The sequence below is a fragment of the Hyperolius riggenbachi genome, chromosome 2, assembly GCF_040937935.1.
Source record: "Hyperolius riggenbachi isolate aHypRig1 chromosome 2, aHypRig1.pri, whole genome shotgun sequence".
In the NCBI taxonomy this organism is placed as follows: Eukaryota; Metazoa; Chordata; class Amphibia; order Anura; family Hyperoliidae; genus Hyperolius; species Hyperolius riggenbachi.
In genome coordinates, this window is record NC_090647.1 from 410,209,460 (window position 1) to 410,229,286 (window position 19,827).

Below are 19,827 nucleotides of genomic sequence, written 5' to 3' on the forward strand. Positions count from 1 at the left end.
AATAGGATTCAGGTCAGGACTTTGACTAAGCCACTCCAAAGTCTTCATTTTGTTTTTCTTCAGCCATTCAGAGGTGGATTTGCTGGTGTGTTTTGGGTCATTGTCCTGCTGTAGCACCCAAGATCGCTTCAGCTTGAGTTGACAAACAGATGGCCGGACATTCTCCTTCAGGATTTTTTGGTAGACAGTAGAATTCATGGTTCCATCTATCACAGCAAGCCTTCCAGGTCCTGAAGCAGCAAAACAACCCCAGACCATCATACTACCACCACCATATTTTACTGTTGGTATGATGTTCTTTTGCTGAAATGCTGTTACTTCTACGCCAGATGTAACGGGACACGCACCTTCCAAAAAGTTCAACTTTTGTCTCGTCGGTCCACAAGGTATTTTCCCAAAAGTTTTGGCAATCATTGAGATGTTTTTTAGCAAAATTGAGACGAGCCTTAATGTTCTTTTTGCTTAAAAGTGGTTTGCGCCTTGGATATCTGCCATGCAGGCCGTTTTTGCCCAGTCTCTTTCTTATGGTGGAGTCATGAACACTGACCTTAATTGAGGCAAGTGAGGCCTGCAGTTCTTTAGGTGTTGTCCTGGGGTCTTTTGTGGCCTCTCGGATGAGTTTTCTCTGCGCTCTTGGGTTAATTTTGGTCGGCCGGCCACTCCTGGGAAGGTTTATCACTGTTTCATGTTTTTGCCATTTGTGGGTAATGGCTCTCACTGTGGTTCGCTGGAGTCCCAAAGCTTTAGAAATAGCTTTATAACCTTTACCAGACTGATAGATCTCAATTACAGTACTTTTGTTCTCATTTGTTCCTGAATTTCTTTGGATTTTGGCATGATGTCTAGCTTTTGAGGTGCTTTTGGTCTACTTATCTGTGTCAGATAGCTCCTATTTAAGTGATTTCTTGATTGAAACAGGTGTGGCAGTAATCAGGCCTTGGGGGTGACTACAGAAATTGAACTCAGGTGTGATAAACCACAGTTAAGTTATTTTTTAACAAGGCAATCACTTTTTCACACAGGGCCATGTAGATTTTGAGTTTTTTTTCTCACTAAATAATAAAAAACCATCATTTAAAACTGCATTTTGTGTTCAATTATGTTATCTTTGACTAATAGTTAATGTTTTTGATGAGCAGAAACATTTAAGTGTGACAAACATGCAAAAGAATAAGAAATCAGGAAGGGAGCAAATAGTTTTTCACACCACTGTATATACTCACAAACCAGGGTTACCTCCAAGGCAACCACTGTGTAGGCAGGTGAGGAGATTGTCCTGTCCCCACTCAGAATTAAGAAGTCGCTCTCTGTAGGTAGGAAAAAAAAGGGGATCCCCCTCCACCAAGGGTGGATGCAAGTACTACCTAGTAAACAGAGGCACCAGAAGGATAAAACCAACTTATTAAAAGATTAAAAATGCTTGGAAGGCAGTGGTGGACTTACCTCCTATAAGCATACACTAGAAACTGCGAATATAAATAGACATAAATTTTATTGGCATACTCCACGAAAAGTTGCAACGCGTTTCACAGGTATAGTCCTGCTTCTTCAGGCAATAAAAGTAGGGAGCATACGACCGCATTGAGTCCAGGATACACCAAGCGCCTCTGTGAGGCAGCATGGTGGCGTAGTGGTTAGCGCTTTCGCCTGGCAGCGCTGGGTCCCTGGTTCGAATCCCAGCCAGGTCAACATCTGTAAGGAGTTTGTATGTTCTCCCCGTGTCTGTGTGGGTTTCCTCCGGGCACTCCGGTTTCCTCCCGCATCCCAAAAACATACAGATAAGTTAATTGGCTTCCGCTAAATTGGCTCTAGACTACAATAAATACACACATATACATACATATACATAGGACTATGGTAGAGATTAGATTGTGAGCCCCTCTGAGGGACAGTTAGTAGCAAGACTATATACTCTGTACAGCGCTGCGTAATATGTCTGCGCTACATAAATACTAAATAATAATAACTCAGAGATTTATAAAGAACGCAGGACATGTAAAAAGCTCAGCAGAGCTGAAGTTCCTTTTTTGATGCCTGTGACTGCATCCTGGAAGTGCATATTTTTGATTTCATATTCTTATGCTGCTGAAATAAAAGCTAGACAAGACACATAACATTTATATTGTGCTTTTTCCCTGGCAGATTCAAAGCGCCAGCCACTTAAGGTGCACTCCTCGGCCAACCGAGATCAATAGGGAGCCTTAGGGCTCATTCCCACTGGCGAATGGGATCTGAAAGGATGCAATGTGGCTACGCATTACTTTTGCTCCCATTCGCGTCACTTCCAGATCGGGAAAAGCAGCCGCCCATGGGAGGAGATGGGTCGCGGATGCGCCCGTGCAAGAATCTGCAGCATGCTGCAGATTTTTTAATCGTGCCGCATAACCAGCACGCAATGGAAACTATTCCATTGCCATTCATTGTTTTTAGTTCAGCCGTGGTGTGATGTGGCTATGTAGTCGTATCACACCACGTGTAGTGGAAATCGGCCCTTACTGTTTTACATACTGCCTTGAGCCAGGAGATAAACCCTGGTCCAAAGCCCAAATCCCACATCAGAGGCAACAGCATCATCAGTACACTAGCCAGCTAATAAACAAGAGTTTGAACTCTGCCCCTTTGCCTTGAGACTGATCTCCCACTATATATATATGTATACAGTGGGATGCGAAAGTTTGGGCAACCTTGTTATTTGTCATGATTTTCCTGTATAAATCGATAAAAAATGTCAGTTAAATATATCATATAGGAGACACACACAGTGGTATTTGAGAAGTGAAATTAAGTTTATTGGATTTACAGAAAGTGTGCAATAATTGTTTAAATAAAATTAGGCAGGTGCATAAATTTGGGCACTCAGGGGCAAACCCAGGACTTTCAAGGGGGGGGATGGGGATTCCTGAAAGGTCTTCCTCAGCCACGCACAATATAGTATAAAATATGGTAGGACATCATGCTGGGTACACATAATGCAATTTCCCGACCGACCAACAACGGGATCGAAGAAGCAGTTTGGATACAGATAATAATTAGGACAGCCGACATTGGTAATGCAGGGGAAAGTGAAGCATTCACACACCAGAGCTGTTCCATGCTCTGTACACACGCTGCTGCTCCATCCAAAGTCAACTGTAGCAGGGAAAGAAAGGGAGCAGTGCTGTGAGCTGCAGGATACCTGCAGATATTCTGGTGTCTCAACTTGTGCCAGTTCCCAGACAATGCACCGGCCCTGGTCTGAGGGGGGATTCTGGGCAGCTGTAATCCCCCCCCCCCCCCTGCGTTTGCCTATGACTGTTGTCATTTTATTGATTCCAAAACCTTTAGAACGAATTATTAGAACTAAAATTTGCTTGGTAAGCTCAGTGACCCCTGACCTACATACACAGGTGAATCCAAATATGAGAAAGCGTATTTAAACAGCCTGTTTCGGACTTTTGGTCTACATGTGGGTTTGATATGGCTGCGTAAAACTTAAAGCTATAGGCTTGCTATAAACCAGCGGTTCTGGATGCTTGCTTGGCTTCACAAGGGCAAAAAGGGATAATTTGCATATTCAGTAGGGCATTGTGGGTAACCACAAATGTTCACTTATAACTGAATTATTGCAAATTTCCTTCTGTTTTAAGAAGGCAATTACACCAAGCTTTGCTTTTTTAGTAGGAGGGCTTTTTGGTTCCTTTTATCCCCTATACATTCCTAGTAGTTTGGGTCACCCTGAGCTGCTTGGTTACTCTGTTGTTCTCGTCCAAGCCATATTTCATACAGCCTTATCAATCTCTGCCATGTACTGATGAGGACCAAAAGTCCGAAACAGGCTGTCTACATGTGGGTTTGATATGGCTGTGTAAAACTTAAAGCTATAGGCTTGCTATAAACCAGCGGTTCTGGATGCTTGCTTGGCTTCACAAGGGCAAAAAGGGATAATTTGCATATTCAGTAGGGCATTGTGGGTAACCACAAATGTTCACTTATAACTGAATTATTGCAAATTTCCTTCTGTTTTAAGAAGGCAATTACACCAAGCTAGGAAAATGATTTTAAGGGCTAATGCAGTAGTAACCAAAAGCCATAGTAACCTCCCAACAAAACATCTAAGGGACCTTTCACACGAACACAAACATGTTGCTTGCACTGTCGGCTGCCAAACTGCCAGGAGCAATCACCTGATTTTCTGTAATGCAAACCACCCATCAGCAGTTGACACCCATCAGCAGTTCCCGGCCACAGGAGCGCCACTGCGAGCAGCGCGTGCATGCACATGTGTAGAAGCTGCCAGCCTATCCGGGCCAGTGCCCACTACGGAGGGGATCCCAGGAGACTGGCTGAGAGCGGAGCTGCAGTGAGGTACACATGGGCTTCTAGGGGGCCGGAGGAAGCCCCAGGTAAGTAAATCTGATTTTTTTTTTATTTGCCTCATACATCCTTTAAAGGAATCTTTTTACTGTGCAGACATATTAACAGTGGCGTAGCTAAGGACCTGTGGGCCCCGATGCAAGTTTTACAATGGGGCCCCTCAAGCACTCTATACATAGCAATTGATACGGCGCACCAAAACCTGCCAATGGCAACTACAGTGTCTGAGGTGCAAGAAGGGAATGGGGAACAGTTTGTTAATGATTATCACTATTCAAAGTATCTATAGAAGTGATTATTATGAGCATAGGGCCAATAGAGAGCTAATACTGTAGTTGAGGGAGGGCCCTTCGGTACCCCTCTGGCCCAAGGGCCCCGATGCGGTGGCTACCTCTGCAACCCCTATTGCTACGCCCCTGCATATTAACATGCAAATGCGGTTATTGCTCTCCAATCCACTATTATCTGTGTTCATATAATTCATTTTAAAACACAGGACTTTAAATACTGTTATAGCTATGACTCTTCCATGTGTTGACTGAACAGATTTTTTTACTTAAAGAAAACCTGAACTGAAAATGAAAAGTTAAAATCACCATACACAGGTCATACGTACCTCCCATGTAATCTACTCCTCAATCTCTTTCTCCTCTCCTGCATCCTGTTTGTTCACTGTGATCAAGGGAATTCTCCGTCCTCCATTTTGAAAATGGCCATTGCACCATAACAGCTTCCTGGTCAGCACACAGTTAAACTGTAACATCACCCACTTGAGCCATAGGGAAACATGGACACATCAGTTCTCCTCTCGGCTGTAACTGACAGCAACTGATATATAACTGACAGCACCTGATTTATTTCAGTTCTGACAAAATGTGGTCAGAACTGGAAGGGATCACTGTAAGAAGAAAATGGTGAGCTTCTGAGAGGAACTGATGGCAAGATAACTATGTAATGTTCAATTGAAGTTACCTCATGTGTTTATTTTAAACAATTTTACTCAGTACAGGTTCTCTTTAAAGAGGAACTCCAGCCTAAACAAACATGCTGTCTGTCATTAAGTTACATTAGTTATGTTAATTAACATAGATAGGTAATATAATCTCTTACCCACCCTGTTTTAAAAGAACAGGCAAATGTTTGTGATTTCATGGGGCAGCTATCTTTATGGTTGAAAGGAGGTGACAGGGAGCATGAGACACAGTTCCAACTGTACTGTGTCCTGATCACCCCTCCCAGTTGCTAGGCAATGTGAATAACAACATAGGAAATCCCATCACGCTTTGCACAGCATCAGGGAAAAAAAGCCCGGGCAGTTTTCTTTGATGGGGAGGAGCTTCGCTAGAAATGCAGCTAAAAATCATGCTTTGGTAAGTAAAACAAAGTTCTGATGCAGTGAAACTTTAAAAGAAACACCAAGCCTTTCCAGTGCTGCTGAGTAGATTTTTAGTCCGGAGCTTCACTTTAACTTTCACACACTGAAACGAATTGCGAGGGATTGATTTATTTTTCCAGGGTACACTTTTGGAAGTTATCCACTTATGTCAGCAATCTTTAAAATAGTATGAAAACGTAAAGAAAGTTTTTTGTTTTTTTTATTTTTGAACATTTAGCTGGCTAATTATTCAAGCTGTTTTCAGTTGAAATGTGGTTTGAGGGAAAAAAACTACTTGCGATATAAAAACTGGCCATTATACAAATTTGTCTATACTGTTTTAGCTAGTCTATTACAAAGAAAGCAAAGTGACATACTCATCAGAAAATCCAAGATGCCAACTCAAATATTTTTTTCAAGAAACCTAACAAAATCCAATTAAGGTGTGGCCATTAAAGTACCATACAAAAGAGTTATACGAGTGCAGCAAGCGTATGCCATGCTAAACAGGCCACAGTAACTGGGCATGTCAACACCCCTCAACAGGCCTTCTCATCTATGCTGTTACCATAGTAACACTAATCATTCACACATCCTGCTCTATTGTGCTTTGGTAGGGATAAACAAAAGCGAACATATGAAGTAGTAAAATGCCCTTTAGCCTACAGGTTACTATGGAAACAAGGCACTGCAGCATTACAATCATAATTCCTTTCAAGTGTTTGTTTAAGCATGGATAGTATAAATATTGCTTATTATTGTAGGGTAACACTTTTGCTGTACATGGCACCAAGCCGAGTAAATGGGAAAAAAGGCATGTTTACCACATTTAAACAGTGGCATTTCCTTATCGCAGTAATACAGTAGTTCATGCAATGCAAAAGTAACATGGGCTAAACAGAGCAGACCATATTCTAAAAACCTTAATTTTCCAATTATTTTCCTTCCTTGAAATGTGATGGATCTGGTCACATTTCTCCTTTAGTTGAATTCACTTTTTTTTGAAAATTTTCTGAATTTAAAAGCACTTAAAAGAAAAAAAAACATGATTTGTATTGTGGTTAATTCACTTGTGTGTTCACGGTATCTTCCCACACAAAAATGCATTGTAAATAAATATTTATTTTAACATGGGGTCTTAATAAAATGAAATACTGCAGTCAATAAAACTATAATATACAATTTCAGTGGCGTAACTAGAGATCACTGGGCCCCCCTGCAAAACTTTGGATGCCCCCCCCCCCAAAAAAAAAAAACAGGATTTGGAAAGGCAGGCAGGATATAAAAAAAACAACATACTTACAGTATAGGTAGCTACGAAGAGGTGCCCCCAGTATAGGTAACCTGGTATAGGTGCCCCCAGTGTAGGTAGGCTGGTATAGGTGCTCCCAGTATAGGAATCCAGGTATAGGTGTTCCAGTATAGGTAGCCAGGTATACAGTAGGTGCCCCCAGTGCAGATAGCCAGGTATAGGTGCCCCAGTATAGATAGCCAGGAATAGGTGCCACCAGTATAGCCAGGTATAGATGCCCCCTGTATAGCCAAGTATAGGTGCCCCCCATATAGCTAGGTATAGGTGCCCCCTGTATAGATAGCCAGGTAAAGAGGCCCGGGTATAGCCAGGTGTAAGTGCCCCCATTAGAGATAGCCAGGTATAGGTGCCTGTAGTATAGGTAGCCAGGAATAGGTGCCCGCAGTATAGATAGCCAGGTATAGGTGTCCCCAGTATAGCCAGGTATAGATGCCCCCAGTAGAGATAGCCAGGAAAAGGTGCCCACAGTATAGATAGCCAGGTATAGGTGTCCCCAGTATAGCCAGGTATAGGTGCCCCCAGTAGAGGTAGTCAGTTATAGGTGCCCCCAGTATAGGTAGCCTGGTATAGGTTCCCCCAGTAAAGCCAGGAATAGATGCCCCCAGTTGAGATAGCCAGTTATAGGAGCCCCCAATACAGGTAGCCTAGTATAGGTACCCTCAGTATAGATGGCCAGGTATAGGTGCCCCCAGTATAGGTAGACTGGTATAGAAAGCTATGTATAGGTGCCCCCAGTATAGATAGCCAGGTATATGTGGCCCCAATATAGCCAGGTATATGTGGCCCCTGTATAGCCAGGTATAGGTCCTCCCAGTATTGATAGCCAGTTATAGGTGCGCCATGCATAGGTGCCCCAGTATAGATAGCCAGGTATAAGTTCCCAGTATAAATAATTAGGTATAGGTGCCCACAATATAGCCAGGTATAGGCGCCCAGTATATATAGCAAGGTATAGGTGCCTCAGTATAGCCAGCTATAGGTTCCCCCAGTATAGCCAGGAATAGGTACCCCCAGAATACATAGCTAGATATTGGGGCCCCCAATATAGGAAGCTTATAGGTGTCCGAGTGTTATAGCATGAGGGGGAGCAGCAGGCACACACAGCCCCAGAGAAGGGGGACCGACTTCTCCCTCCGTCATCTCGGGCCCCCCTTCAGTGATCCGTCCTCCAGAAATGAAAGCAGCAGCAAGTGGGCAGGGAATGCCGACTTGCCTCCCCCATGCTCCATGCAACAAACGTCTGGTCTTTTCTGTTGCAGACCCTCACTCAACTTCCTGATAATTAGGAATGTGAAAAACACTCCCGGCCGTGGGAGAGCGATCAGGGTGCGCGCGGCTCGAAGCCACACATGCGCAGTAGCCAACTGGTGGCGGCAGGTCAGCTTTGCAGGGGTTGCCGCTGCTGGCCGGAGGGAATCAGGAGGACGTTGTGGGCACAGGACAACTCCAGTGGGCTGCAAGAAGCCCCAGGTAAGTATATATATATATATATATATATATATATATATATATATATATATATATATATATACACACAGTATAAAGAACCTATTGAGATGGAGTATGGGAGGGGTGTGACCCGATTGAATACAAATATATTTAATGTAAGAATACAAAACTTTATTTAGCACTTGCAGGAAAAAATATATATATAAAAACACATAACCGCAAACTGTCCCATCTCCCTCCGCCCCCATTCCCAGAACCACCCAAATCAATACCCACAAATACCTCCAATAGAGCTGTAACTCATGTGCACATGAATTTAATACTAAGGCTGCACAGCCCTTAAAAAACAATAATAGTCCAATCTAGCACATGCATAGTAGAAAAAAGTGATCAAAAATTGCACTCAAACTCCTGGGAGAGATGTGGGTGAATCAGATACTGTGGATCCTCAACTCCCAGTATAGCTTCTATAGCATAGCTGTTGACAGTAGCAAATGTTCTGAATACAGCTGATATGATGGATGACTTATGCTCCACATGGAAATTGCGACAGGATAAATCAAACACCGCTTGGTAAGCATACTCAGCAATTCCACAGTTCATAGTAATTATGCAGCAGCATCAAGTGATCTCCAACTCAGAATGTTCTTCATGATATAGAGCCAGAATGGATGTTAATGCAAAGTTTTAGCAAAATCCAAACAGACAGCGGCCAGTATTGCAGAGCACAGACATAGGCATAGTGTGAAGCCAGAGTGAGTATCATATGCAGAATCTTAGCACAGTTCATGCAGACAGCAGCTGGCAATGATGAGCACAAGCACAGATACAAGCAAGCTCACTGTGAAGGCAGACAAGCCGAGCTCAGGCGCACTACAGCACTATGCATAAAGTTCAGAGAGCAAGATGAGCTAGTGCTGCCATGAAGCATAACAAAGTTGCCCAATGGGCTCTTAATGACGCTGGTGACTGGTAGCTGGGAGGTGGAGATAATTCCCGGGAATTAACGGAAGATGGGGAGCAGGTCAAATGCCACCATGAAGCATCCTCCGTCCTCAATCGATTTCGCCGGCGCTGCCGACTTCTTCAGGAGGTGTGTCTGTACATCTGTGACACGCAACCTATGTGTCTGCCGCCAGCCAATCCGCCTGCAGCGCACGGCCCCTTCTGCCCCCACCCCAGCGGGGGTCGGAGCGGGCAGACACGACGGGCGAGCCAACCAATAGCGTGCCCCGCGCGTCCGACAAGCCCCGCCCCCTGCACGCAGGCCAATCAGAGCGCAGAGCGGGCGGATCGGACGGCGGGAACACAGAGGGTGTGCGCGAGACCATCACTCGTCAACAATGCAAATAAATGCATACAAACAGGTAATAATCATAAATAATTCATGCTGGCAATCTAATCAATAAAGCAGCGGCATATCAATCACATACTATGAAGATAATATGTCCCCTAATAAAAAGTAGTGGCACAGCAAATTATATGCGGCGCCAATCCCAAGGGGCAAATCCATATAGGAAAAAACATTTGCAGTAAAATTCGCTGTAATTCAAACATAACATTAATAGCCAAATAGGGTATGTGAGATGAAGAGTCAACACCCCCAGCCCGACGTGGGAGGAGAGGTAACAACAGACCGACAGGGATGCAATAGAGGGCAATTGTTAGAGCGGCAGAAAAGGAACATAGCTTATATTTTCACTCAGACCAGGATATTTGGTAGCATTCAAGTCAAATATCCATCTCGCCTCCTTCAGTAAGAGCAAGCGATCCATATTGCCCCCTCTTAATGAGCCACGAATCCTATCCAGACCAACAAACCGTAATGAGTTATATTTTCCTCCATGCAATGATTTAAAGTGTTTGGCCACTAGGGTGAGATTTCATTTTTGGTTTTGCCTACATAGATTGCTCCACATGGGCAGATCAAGAGATAAACCACAAGAGTCCTGCTACAGTTTACATAATGTGATAGGGACCAATCCCTCCCATTGCTTAGCCGAATAGAATTTCCTACCTGAATATAACGACACATAGAGCTGCCACCACAGGTATATGTACCCGTGGTCCTGCAATGTTTGGTAGAGATTTGAGGGTCAACAAAATGGCTTTTAACCAAAGAATCACGTAAAGAGGGCGCCCTACGGAAAGAAAAAAGGGGGACTTCTGAAACTATGGTGCTCAATTTGGCATCATTCGCAAGTATATGCCAATGCTTTTCAATCATTCTGGAAACCTCAGGATGTTGTGCAGAAAATTTAGTACAAAATCTAGATGTTTGTTCCTCCCTCCCACCAAAATGTCTTTTCCCAGTTAAAATAGTTCTCATACTCGCATCTGCCCTTTTGTATGCTTTAATCAGGTTTTTGTCACTATATCCTCTCTCTCAGAATCTCGATCTCAGACGGGCAGCCTCTTCATGAAACACCTAATCCTCTGAGCAATTGCGTCGAACACACAAATATTGCCCAGTAGGGATGCTTTTAATGATGTGTGTAGGATGGGAGCTCTCTGCCCTCAACAGGGAATTAGTGGCCGTTGCTTTCCTATATAAACGTGTCGAGATATGGCCATCGCCAGAGATCCGAGATCAATAGGTCCAAAAAAGGAACCTCCGAAGGGCTCACTTGCATGGTAAATCATAGATTACAAGTGTTATTGTTAATGATCTCTACAAACTTGGAAAAAAGGCCAAGATCTCCCGTCCAGAAGATCAAGATATCATCAATGTACCTGTGCCAGGCCAAGACGTGGCACAGGTACATCGAAAGTTCATCGTCAGCAAACAATTCCCTTTCCCACGCCCCCAGGTACAGGTTGGCATATGCCGGAGCACACGTCATGCCCATCGCAGCCCCCAGCACCTGGAGGTAGTGAATACCCTCAAACAAGAATATATTATTAGTCAGAATGAAATCTAGAAGAGTCAACAGAAACATATTGTAAGCCGTATGTTTAATTCCCAACTCACTCCAAAAAACACCAGTCGCTTCTACTCCTAGATGATGTGGTATACTGGAATAGAGGGCCTCCACATCCAGAGCCACTAGAAAAGTGCCTGGTAGAAGCTGCAAACCATACAGAGCCTGTAAAGGATGAGATGAGTCACGCATGTATGACGGAAGCGATTGTACATATGGTTGAAGGTGTCTATCAATATAAATACTTGCACGCTCCGTATGGGAACCTTGGCTCGACACTATCGGGCGCCACGGTGGTCTATTCAGATTTTTATGGACCTCTGGTAGTGCGTAGAACGTTGGAAGAATAGGACTTGAAACCTTCAAAAAGGTTACTGTATCAAGGTCAATCACGGTGCGAGACGCAGTATCGTCGATAATGTCAAACAGCGTCTTTTGGCATCGCATGGCTCTGGATGGAGAGACCCTCACATAGCAGTCATGTTTATTCAAAATTTCCAGACACATAAGTTAATATATATATATATATATATATATATATATATATATATATATATATATATATATATATTTCACTTTAGAATCTCTTTAACCTCCTTGCCGGTTATCCCGATCCCAGTAACCTGTGCAGGCGGATTTCTCAGGCCCCGCTGGGCCGATTTGCATCATTTTTTTTCCTACACGCAGCTAGCACTTTGCTAGCTGCGTGTAGTACGCGATCGACACCGCTACCCGTCGATTCACCACTACCCGCCAAGCTGAGCCACCCCCCCGCCTCAGACCCCTGCGCAGCCTGGCCAATCAGTGCCAGGCAGCGCTGAGGGGCGGATCGGGTTTCCCTGTGACGTCCCGGCGTCCATGACGTCATCCCGCCCCGTCGCCATGGCAAAGGCAATCGGAGTGGGTGGGGGGATGCCGCCGCTCAGCGGCTATTATGTAGCGAGCCCTGGGCTCGCTACATGATTAAAAAATAAATAATAAAAAAAAAGTTCTGCGCTGCCTCCTTGCCGGCGGGAATTAGACTGGCAAGGAGGTTAAGTATGACTAGATTAGCCAAATGCTTGTTTTAGGTGTGTGATTCAGACACTTCTATGCCAGAAAAATCATCAGGACAGCCAGACAAAGAAATCAATTTGTCAACCTCCATATCTCTCTCACTTCAGTAGAACTCAAGGAGGAGGTGAAGGAATGTGCAGTGAAGGAGTTGATGAGACTGCATAGAAGCCATATTCAGTGTTGTAACATTTCTCCCCATTCTTCCATTTTAATAATGTGGCGTTTATCTGGATTTCCTCGCATGTTAATCTTTAGCTCAAAATGGCCATAATCACAAGGTAATATTCAATCTCATCCTACCTGGGCAATGTGAAAAAAAAATACCATAACTTTCTGTACCCAAAGGGCAAATGTCAGTCAGTCCCATCCTGGCTTTATTGTTTGGTGGGTAGACCACTTGCATTATCTTCAGATATCGTAAATTTGCAGCAACCTTGCAGTAAACCAAACAAGTGATGTATTTTTTAAGCATACAAGTGTCCATGTACAGTGTGTGAGAAAGGAGGGGCTTTGAAGAAAAAAAGTTTTTTTAACAGCTAAAAAAACAAGTAAGCCCCTTCCAAAACCGTATTAATATTTTGTTTCATTATGCTGCTCCATGATAAGTATGGCAGAAGCAAAGAGTGGTGACTTCGCCCAAGAATTACTAACACACAAGTTTTTTTGTTTTGTTTTTTTTAACTTTGGGAGATATTATGCAAATTATTGTACAAACCTCTCCTTGCAAAATACCCTTCTTTAAAAGTTAAGGACAATGGGCTCTTTCTCCATCTTTGTGTGCCCCAAAAAGCAGCATGAGTTGGCAGTGGCGTAGCTAAGGAGCTATGGGCCCCAGTGCAAGTTTTAGATGAGGCCCCTCAAGCACTCTATAGAAAACAATTGATACGGCGCACCACAACCTGCAAAAGACAACAACAGTGTCAGAGGTGCAAGAAGGGGTTGGGAAACAGTTTGTTAATGATTACTACTATTCAAAGCATCTATAGAAGTGATTATTACAAACACAGGGCCAATAGAGAGCTAATATTATGGTTGAGGGAGGGCCCCTCGGGGCCCCTTTGACCCAAGGGCCCCAATGCGGTCGTTACCTCTGCAACCCCTATTGCTACGCCACTGTGAGTTGGGAAGAGTTCCTGCACAAGTGGAGTTGGGGTTTCTAGGTGTATTTCACCCCCAGGGGAAGAAGTGCCAAGATAGTACCCATTCTCAAAAAAAGTTTAAACACTAAAATCCATATTGTGATAAAATATTTTAAATGAAATTAACACACAGGTTTATTAAAATCATCATAATCCTCATCCATTTCATATTTTTGCTTCTATTTCTCTGTAATTCAGACTCACTTGCAACCCCCCACCCTCACTATCCTCTTACCTCTTGGCTGTCTGATCAGGAGTGCTGGTATTGACATATTTACATGTTCAGCCAGGCTTCCTATTGATTACTGGAAATTCTCTGTTAAAAAGTCAAATAATTCCTATCTAGAGATGTTGTGAACCCGCGGATTTTGGTTCCGCAAAAGTTTGCTAACCGGCGAACATCACTAACCGCAATAGACTTCAATGGGGAGGTGAACTTTCAAAACTACAAACACTAATTCTGTCCACAAAAGTGATGGAAAAGATGTTTCAAGGGTTCTAACGCCTGGAGGGGGGCATGGCGGAGTGGGATACACGCCAAAAGTCCCGGGGACTTGACGCACAGCAGGGTTTTAAGGGCAGAAAACACATTGCATGCTAAATTGGAGACATAAAGTGCTTTAAAACATCTTGCGTGTGTATACATGAATCAGGTAGTGTAATTAGTGTACTGCTTCACACTGACACACCACACTCACTGTGTAACGCACCGCAAACAGTTGTTTGTGTAGTAATGACCGTGCTGGACTGGTGCGCACCATGGCGAGAGTGCAGGCGATGTCGGATTTCAAGCCCATATGGTCGGGCTGAGGTAGCTCAATGACAGAACAACAATGACTGAGTGTCCAGCTGATCGAATTTGGTCTGTCCACAATGAAGCAACGACCTTATTATATTCTTGGGTCAGGTGTGCCCCCCAACACACTCATATAGCCGGTCCTTGCTTCATTGTGACACACAAGCCCTTTCACCGCGGCAAGGTAACGATCACGAAGGGGAATTGACACATGTACATGGCTTTTGTTTTGTTGTTGCAGCCGCAATGCAGCCAGAAAAATTAGGCAGGCATGTACACGCACCAGAAAAATTATTATAGTGGAAATTCAGGAGTCCACCTGGAGTCCTGGACCCTGTTGGTGGTGGCGGAGAAGGCACTGGTGGGGACTGACTTAGTCTTTGGGCAGGCCTGACCGTGCTTTGCAGACCAGGCATCCGTGGTCAGATGGACCCTTGACCCAAGGCTGTGTGCCAGAGATGACACCACTTGCCTTTCAACATCATGGTACAGTTTGGGTATTGCCTTTTTTGAGAAATAATTGTGGCCTGGTATCTTCCACTGTGGTGTGTGGCTTTGCTTTTGTGTGCTGCTTTTTCTCAGGTGGTCATCCCATTGCAGTTTGTGCTTTTTCATCATGTGCCTTCGTAAAGTAGTTGTCCCTACGCGGGTCTTGGTCTATCCATGGTTCAATTTTAAGTGGTAGAGAGTACAGATGGCATTGCTCTCATCTGAGGCAGACACACAAAACAATTTCCACATCGCTGAGCCCTGGGATGATGGCACTTTGGTGATGGCTGCCGACGGAGTGTTAAGTGGGGTGCCAGAATCAGAGCAGGAGGAGGAAGATATGTCACGCTTCCGTGCTGAAGCTGAGGAAGATGAGGTGTTCTGTGTTAAATAGTCAACTAGGTCCTGACAATATTGGGGGTTGATGGCACGTGCCTTCTTCTGAACACTGTACTTTGGTCGATGGCCGCATGAAATCACGACAGCACGACCTCAAACAGACCTGCCGGGTGGCCTTTCTCTGGCTCTGCCTCTTGTTTTGTCCATATTGGGGGTGATGAAGTGAAAGGTATGCACTGACTTGACTAATACAATGTGCTGTCACACAGATGCAGTGAAAGGTATACACTGACTGCTGGTATAATACAACATGCAGTCACACAGGTGCAGGGAAAGGTATGCACTGACAGCTGCAATAATATAATGTGCAGCCACACAGGTGCAGTGAAAAGGTTGAAGTGACTGCTGGTATAACAATGTGCAGTCACACAGGTACAGTGAAAATAGATGCACTGACTGCTGGTATATAAAACAGCGTGCGGTCACACAGGTGCAGTGAAATGTATGCACGAACTGGTACAGTGGCTTGCAAAAGTATTCGGCCCCCTTGAAGTTTTCCACATTTTGTCACATTACTGCCACAAACATGAATCAATTTTATTGAAATTTCGCGTGAAAGACCAATACAAAGTGGTGTACACGTGAGAAGTGGAACGAAAATCCTACATGATTCCAAACATTTTTTGCAAATCAATAACTGCAAAGTGGGGCGTGCGTAATTATTCAGCCCCCTTTGGTCTGAGTGCAGTCAGTTGCCCATATACATTGCCTGATGAGTGCTAATGGCTAAATAGAGTGCACCTGTGTGTAATCTAATGTCAGTACAAATACAGCTGCTCTGTGACGGCCTCAGAGGTTGTCTAAGAGAATCTTGGGAGCAACAACACCATGAAGTCCAAAGAACACACCAGACAGGTCAGGGATTAAGATATTGAGAAATTTAAAGCAGGCTTAAGCTACAAAAAGATTTCCAAAGCCTTGAACATCCCACGGAGCACTGTTCAAGCGATTATTCAGAAATTGAAGAAGTATGGCACAATTGTTATCCTACCAAGACAAGGCTGTTCACCTAAACTCACAGGCCGAACAAGGAGAGCGCTAATCAGAAATGCAGTCAAGAGGCCCATGGTGATTCTGGAGGAACTGCAGAGATCTACAGCTCAGGTGGGGGAATCTGTCCATAGTACAACTATTAGTCGTGCACTGCACAAAGTTGGCTCATATGGAACAATGACAAGAAGAAAGCCATTGTTAACAGAAAAGCATAAGAAGTCCCGTTTGCAGTTTGCCACAAGCCATGTGGGGGACACAGCAAACATGTGGAAGAAGGTGCTCTGGTCGGATGAGACCAAAATGGAACTTTTTGGCCAAAATGCAAAACGCTATGTGTGGCAGAAAACTAACACTGCACATCACTTAGAACACACCATCCCGACTGTCAAATATGGTGTTGGCAGCATCATGCTCTGGGGTTGCTTCTCTTCAGCAGGGACAGGGAAGCTGGTCAAAGTTGATAGGAAGATGGATGGAGCCAAATACAGGGCAATCTTGGAAGAAAACCTCTTGGAGTCTGCAAAAGACTTGAGACTGGGGCGGAGGTTCACCTTCCAGCAGGACAACGACCCTAAACATAAAGTCAGGGCAACAATGGAATGGTTTAAAACCAAACATATCCATGTTTTAGAATGGCCCAGTCAAAGTCCAGATCTAAATCCTATCGAGAATCTGTGGCAAGATCTGAAAACTGCTGTTCACAAACGCTGTCCATCCAATCTGACTGAGCTGGAGCTGTTTTGCAAAGAAGAATGGGCAAGGATTTCAGTCTCTAGATGTGCAAAACTGGTAGAGGCATACCCTAAAAGACTGGCAGCTGTAATTGCAGTAAAAGGTGGTTGTACAAAGTATTGACTCAGGGGGCTGAATGTAAAAAATGTTTGGAATCATGTATGAATTTCGTTCCACTTCTCACGTGTACACCACTTTGTATTGGTCTTTCACGTGGAATTCCAATAAAATTGATTCATGTTTGTGGCAGTAATGTGACAAAATGTGGAAAACTTCAAGGGGGCCGAACACTTTTGCAAGCCACTGTATATAAAACAGCGTGCGGTCGCACAGGTGCAGTGAAAAGGTATGCACAGACTGGTATATAAAACAGCGTGCGGTCGGTCACACAGGTGCAGTGAAAGGTATGCACGGACTGGTATTAGAATACAATATGCAGCAGTCACACTAGGTACTGAATGTGCTGGGCCTGGCACAGTAAAGCAATTAGCAAGAGCCAGCTGCGACAGAAAGGGCTGTATATGCAGTGTCAGTGGGCCACACAAAAAAATAAAAAAAAACACATCACAAGAACATTAGTTCTCAAGAGCTGTTTTGGTGGTGCTTTTTAAAAGGAATTGGACCTTTAGACCAGCAGACCCTCTGAAAGAGACAACGGTTTGTGGTTTCTGATCTGGTACCAGAGAAGTGAACCTGCTTCAAATAGCAAATAAAAGACAGACACAGTATTGCAGTTGAAGTTTTACTGAGAGTCCAGCCTTTTTTATACACAAAATATGACTTCAGCGCGCACGCGGTACATGAGCAACCTTTCACCTAATTAAAAGAAAAAGTCCCAAAATGCATGTGACAGATAATGCAGGAACAAATATCAGCAAGGAGCAAGCTAACAGACCTCCTAACTATCGCTTTCCCTATCTCTCCAATGTTTCTCCCTTCTCTCACCAATACAGCAGCAGAGTGAGAAAATGGCCAACGCTGCTGCCTTATATGGGGGGGGCTCCAGGAGGGAGTGCGGCCTGATTGGCCACCATGTGTCTGCTGACTGTGATGTAGAGGGTCAAAGTTTAGCCCAATGATGTAGTATAGGGGGCGGGTCAAACACGCATAAAGTTTGCAATCCAATGTGAACGCGAACCTGCGTTGTTCGTGCGAATACGTTCGCGTGTGAACCGCTCAGGACGTTCTAGTCCTAGCAGGAAAATTAAACCCACTGCAGCTTATTTGATTCTTATTCTAGGGTCTACTACTTGTTGTAGAAGCAGCTGAGTGTTGTACCGTGCTAGCCAACAGTAAAGTAAGTAGTTTTTTAATCAGGATATTACCATTTATTGGCTAACTTAGAAGAAAGGCAGTAAGCTTTCAGCTATGAAGCCTTCAGCTTACTGCTTTTCTTCTAAGTTAGCCAATAAATTGTATCCTCCTGATTCAAAACTTATTTGTTGCAGAAAAAGGGAAGATGAACTGATGTAGCCCTGTACAAATTGCTTCGGAGAGGGAAATATCTGAGATCCCCTTTATTATTAAGATATTCTTCAAGATAGCCCTGTAATTCCCATCCCCATATCCCATTACCCTCACCTCCTTCTTAGTAGGGGAAGTGGGGATGAGACCCTTATGTTTCACAGTGAGAGAAATATGCTTTTCACCTCTTTTACAAGGAGCTTTCCAATGTTAAAAGCTAAGGTATATGGGTTGGTGATACTAGTCAGTAACCCAACCTGCAAGGTCAATAAGACATTAAGAATCCCAGTATGAAGCGTCTAAAGCTAACACGTTTCTTACTTGTTTTTAAAGTGGAATAGATGCAAGGGAAAGGAGTATAATTTTGCACCTTGGACTGGAAAAGGTGCAAAGCTTGTGACTTATTTCGAGGCATAGAGGACATTGGTAAAGAGATAAGTATATATAGCTAAATTAAACTAACTTACCCTTGAGGAGAGGAAAGAAAGAGAGAATATGAGAATATATAAATGGTCCATATAGAAAATTAAGTGAAAGGTTGTTCAAATTAAAGTCATTGTAAAAGACTCCAGACGTTTGGTCACTTTTACACTATACGTTGTCCGTCATGTCACATTGCCGCAATTCACTGCATTACATTGCAGAAGTAGTGATAGTGGGTTATGGCGTAGTAACGCGCTGCATTCAGTGCATTAGTGGTCAACTTGTGCGTATAGCCCGGAAGTGAGGCCTACTTTCAATAAAAAGTATGCCTCGCTGATTTGGTTATGCCATGGCTATAATGTGCGGAGCAACTTCTTTGTCGCAGTGTTGTGCAATTGTTAAGCATCAAGAGTGAAAACAGCCTTAAAGTTGGAGGGACAGCTGCAAAAATAGTAGTGTGGGCTGTGAAAATGTGAAATGCATCTTGTTGTATTTGATATAGCAGATAACATTAAAGGGGCACTGGATGTTTTCCTAAAATAAATAAATACAAAGAAATGCCTACATTTCCAATAATGAATATCAAAAAGCTAATCAAGAGATTTCTGCTTTTGCTGCCTAGATGCAGAAAGGTTTTCTTCCTTCTGGAGCTCATGAACACCTGATTTGAAGGTGTCTTTTTGCCTTCCTTTAGATTAAATTATATTTCTGAGGGACATAATTGTGAAATTTTCTCTTAACTGAACCATTATTTTTATTTTTTGTATTTATAAAGCGCCAAGATATTACACAGCACTGCACAATAGATAAATGGGGTTAAAGAGAAACTGGAACTAAGAATTGAACTTCATCCCAATCAGTAGCTGATACCCCCTTTCCCATGAGAAATATTTTCCTTTTCTCTAATGGATCATCAGGGGGGTCTT

General features: G+C 43.7%; 1 long non-coding RNA gene across 1 annotated transcript in view; it reads left to right on the forward strand.

Moving 5' to 3' along the window:
• Positions 1 to 5,633: 5,633 nt before the first annotated feature.
• LOC137544518 (uncharacterized) overlaps positions 5,634 to 19,827 on the forward strand; it is a 54,798-nt gene continuing 40,604 nt past the window's right edge. Inside the window, exon 1 of the long non-coding RNA XR_011025891.1 lies at positions 5,634 to 5,723. This is a non-coding gene — a long non-coding RNA (uncharacterized lncRNA). The remainder of the gene's footprint in view (positions 5,724 to 19,827) is intronic.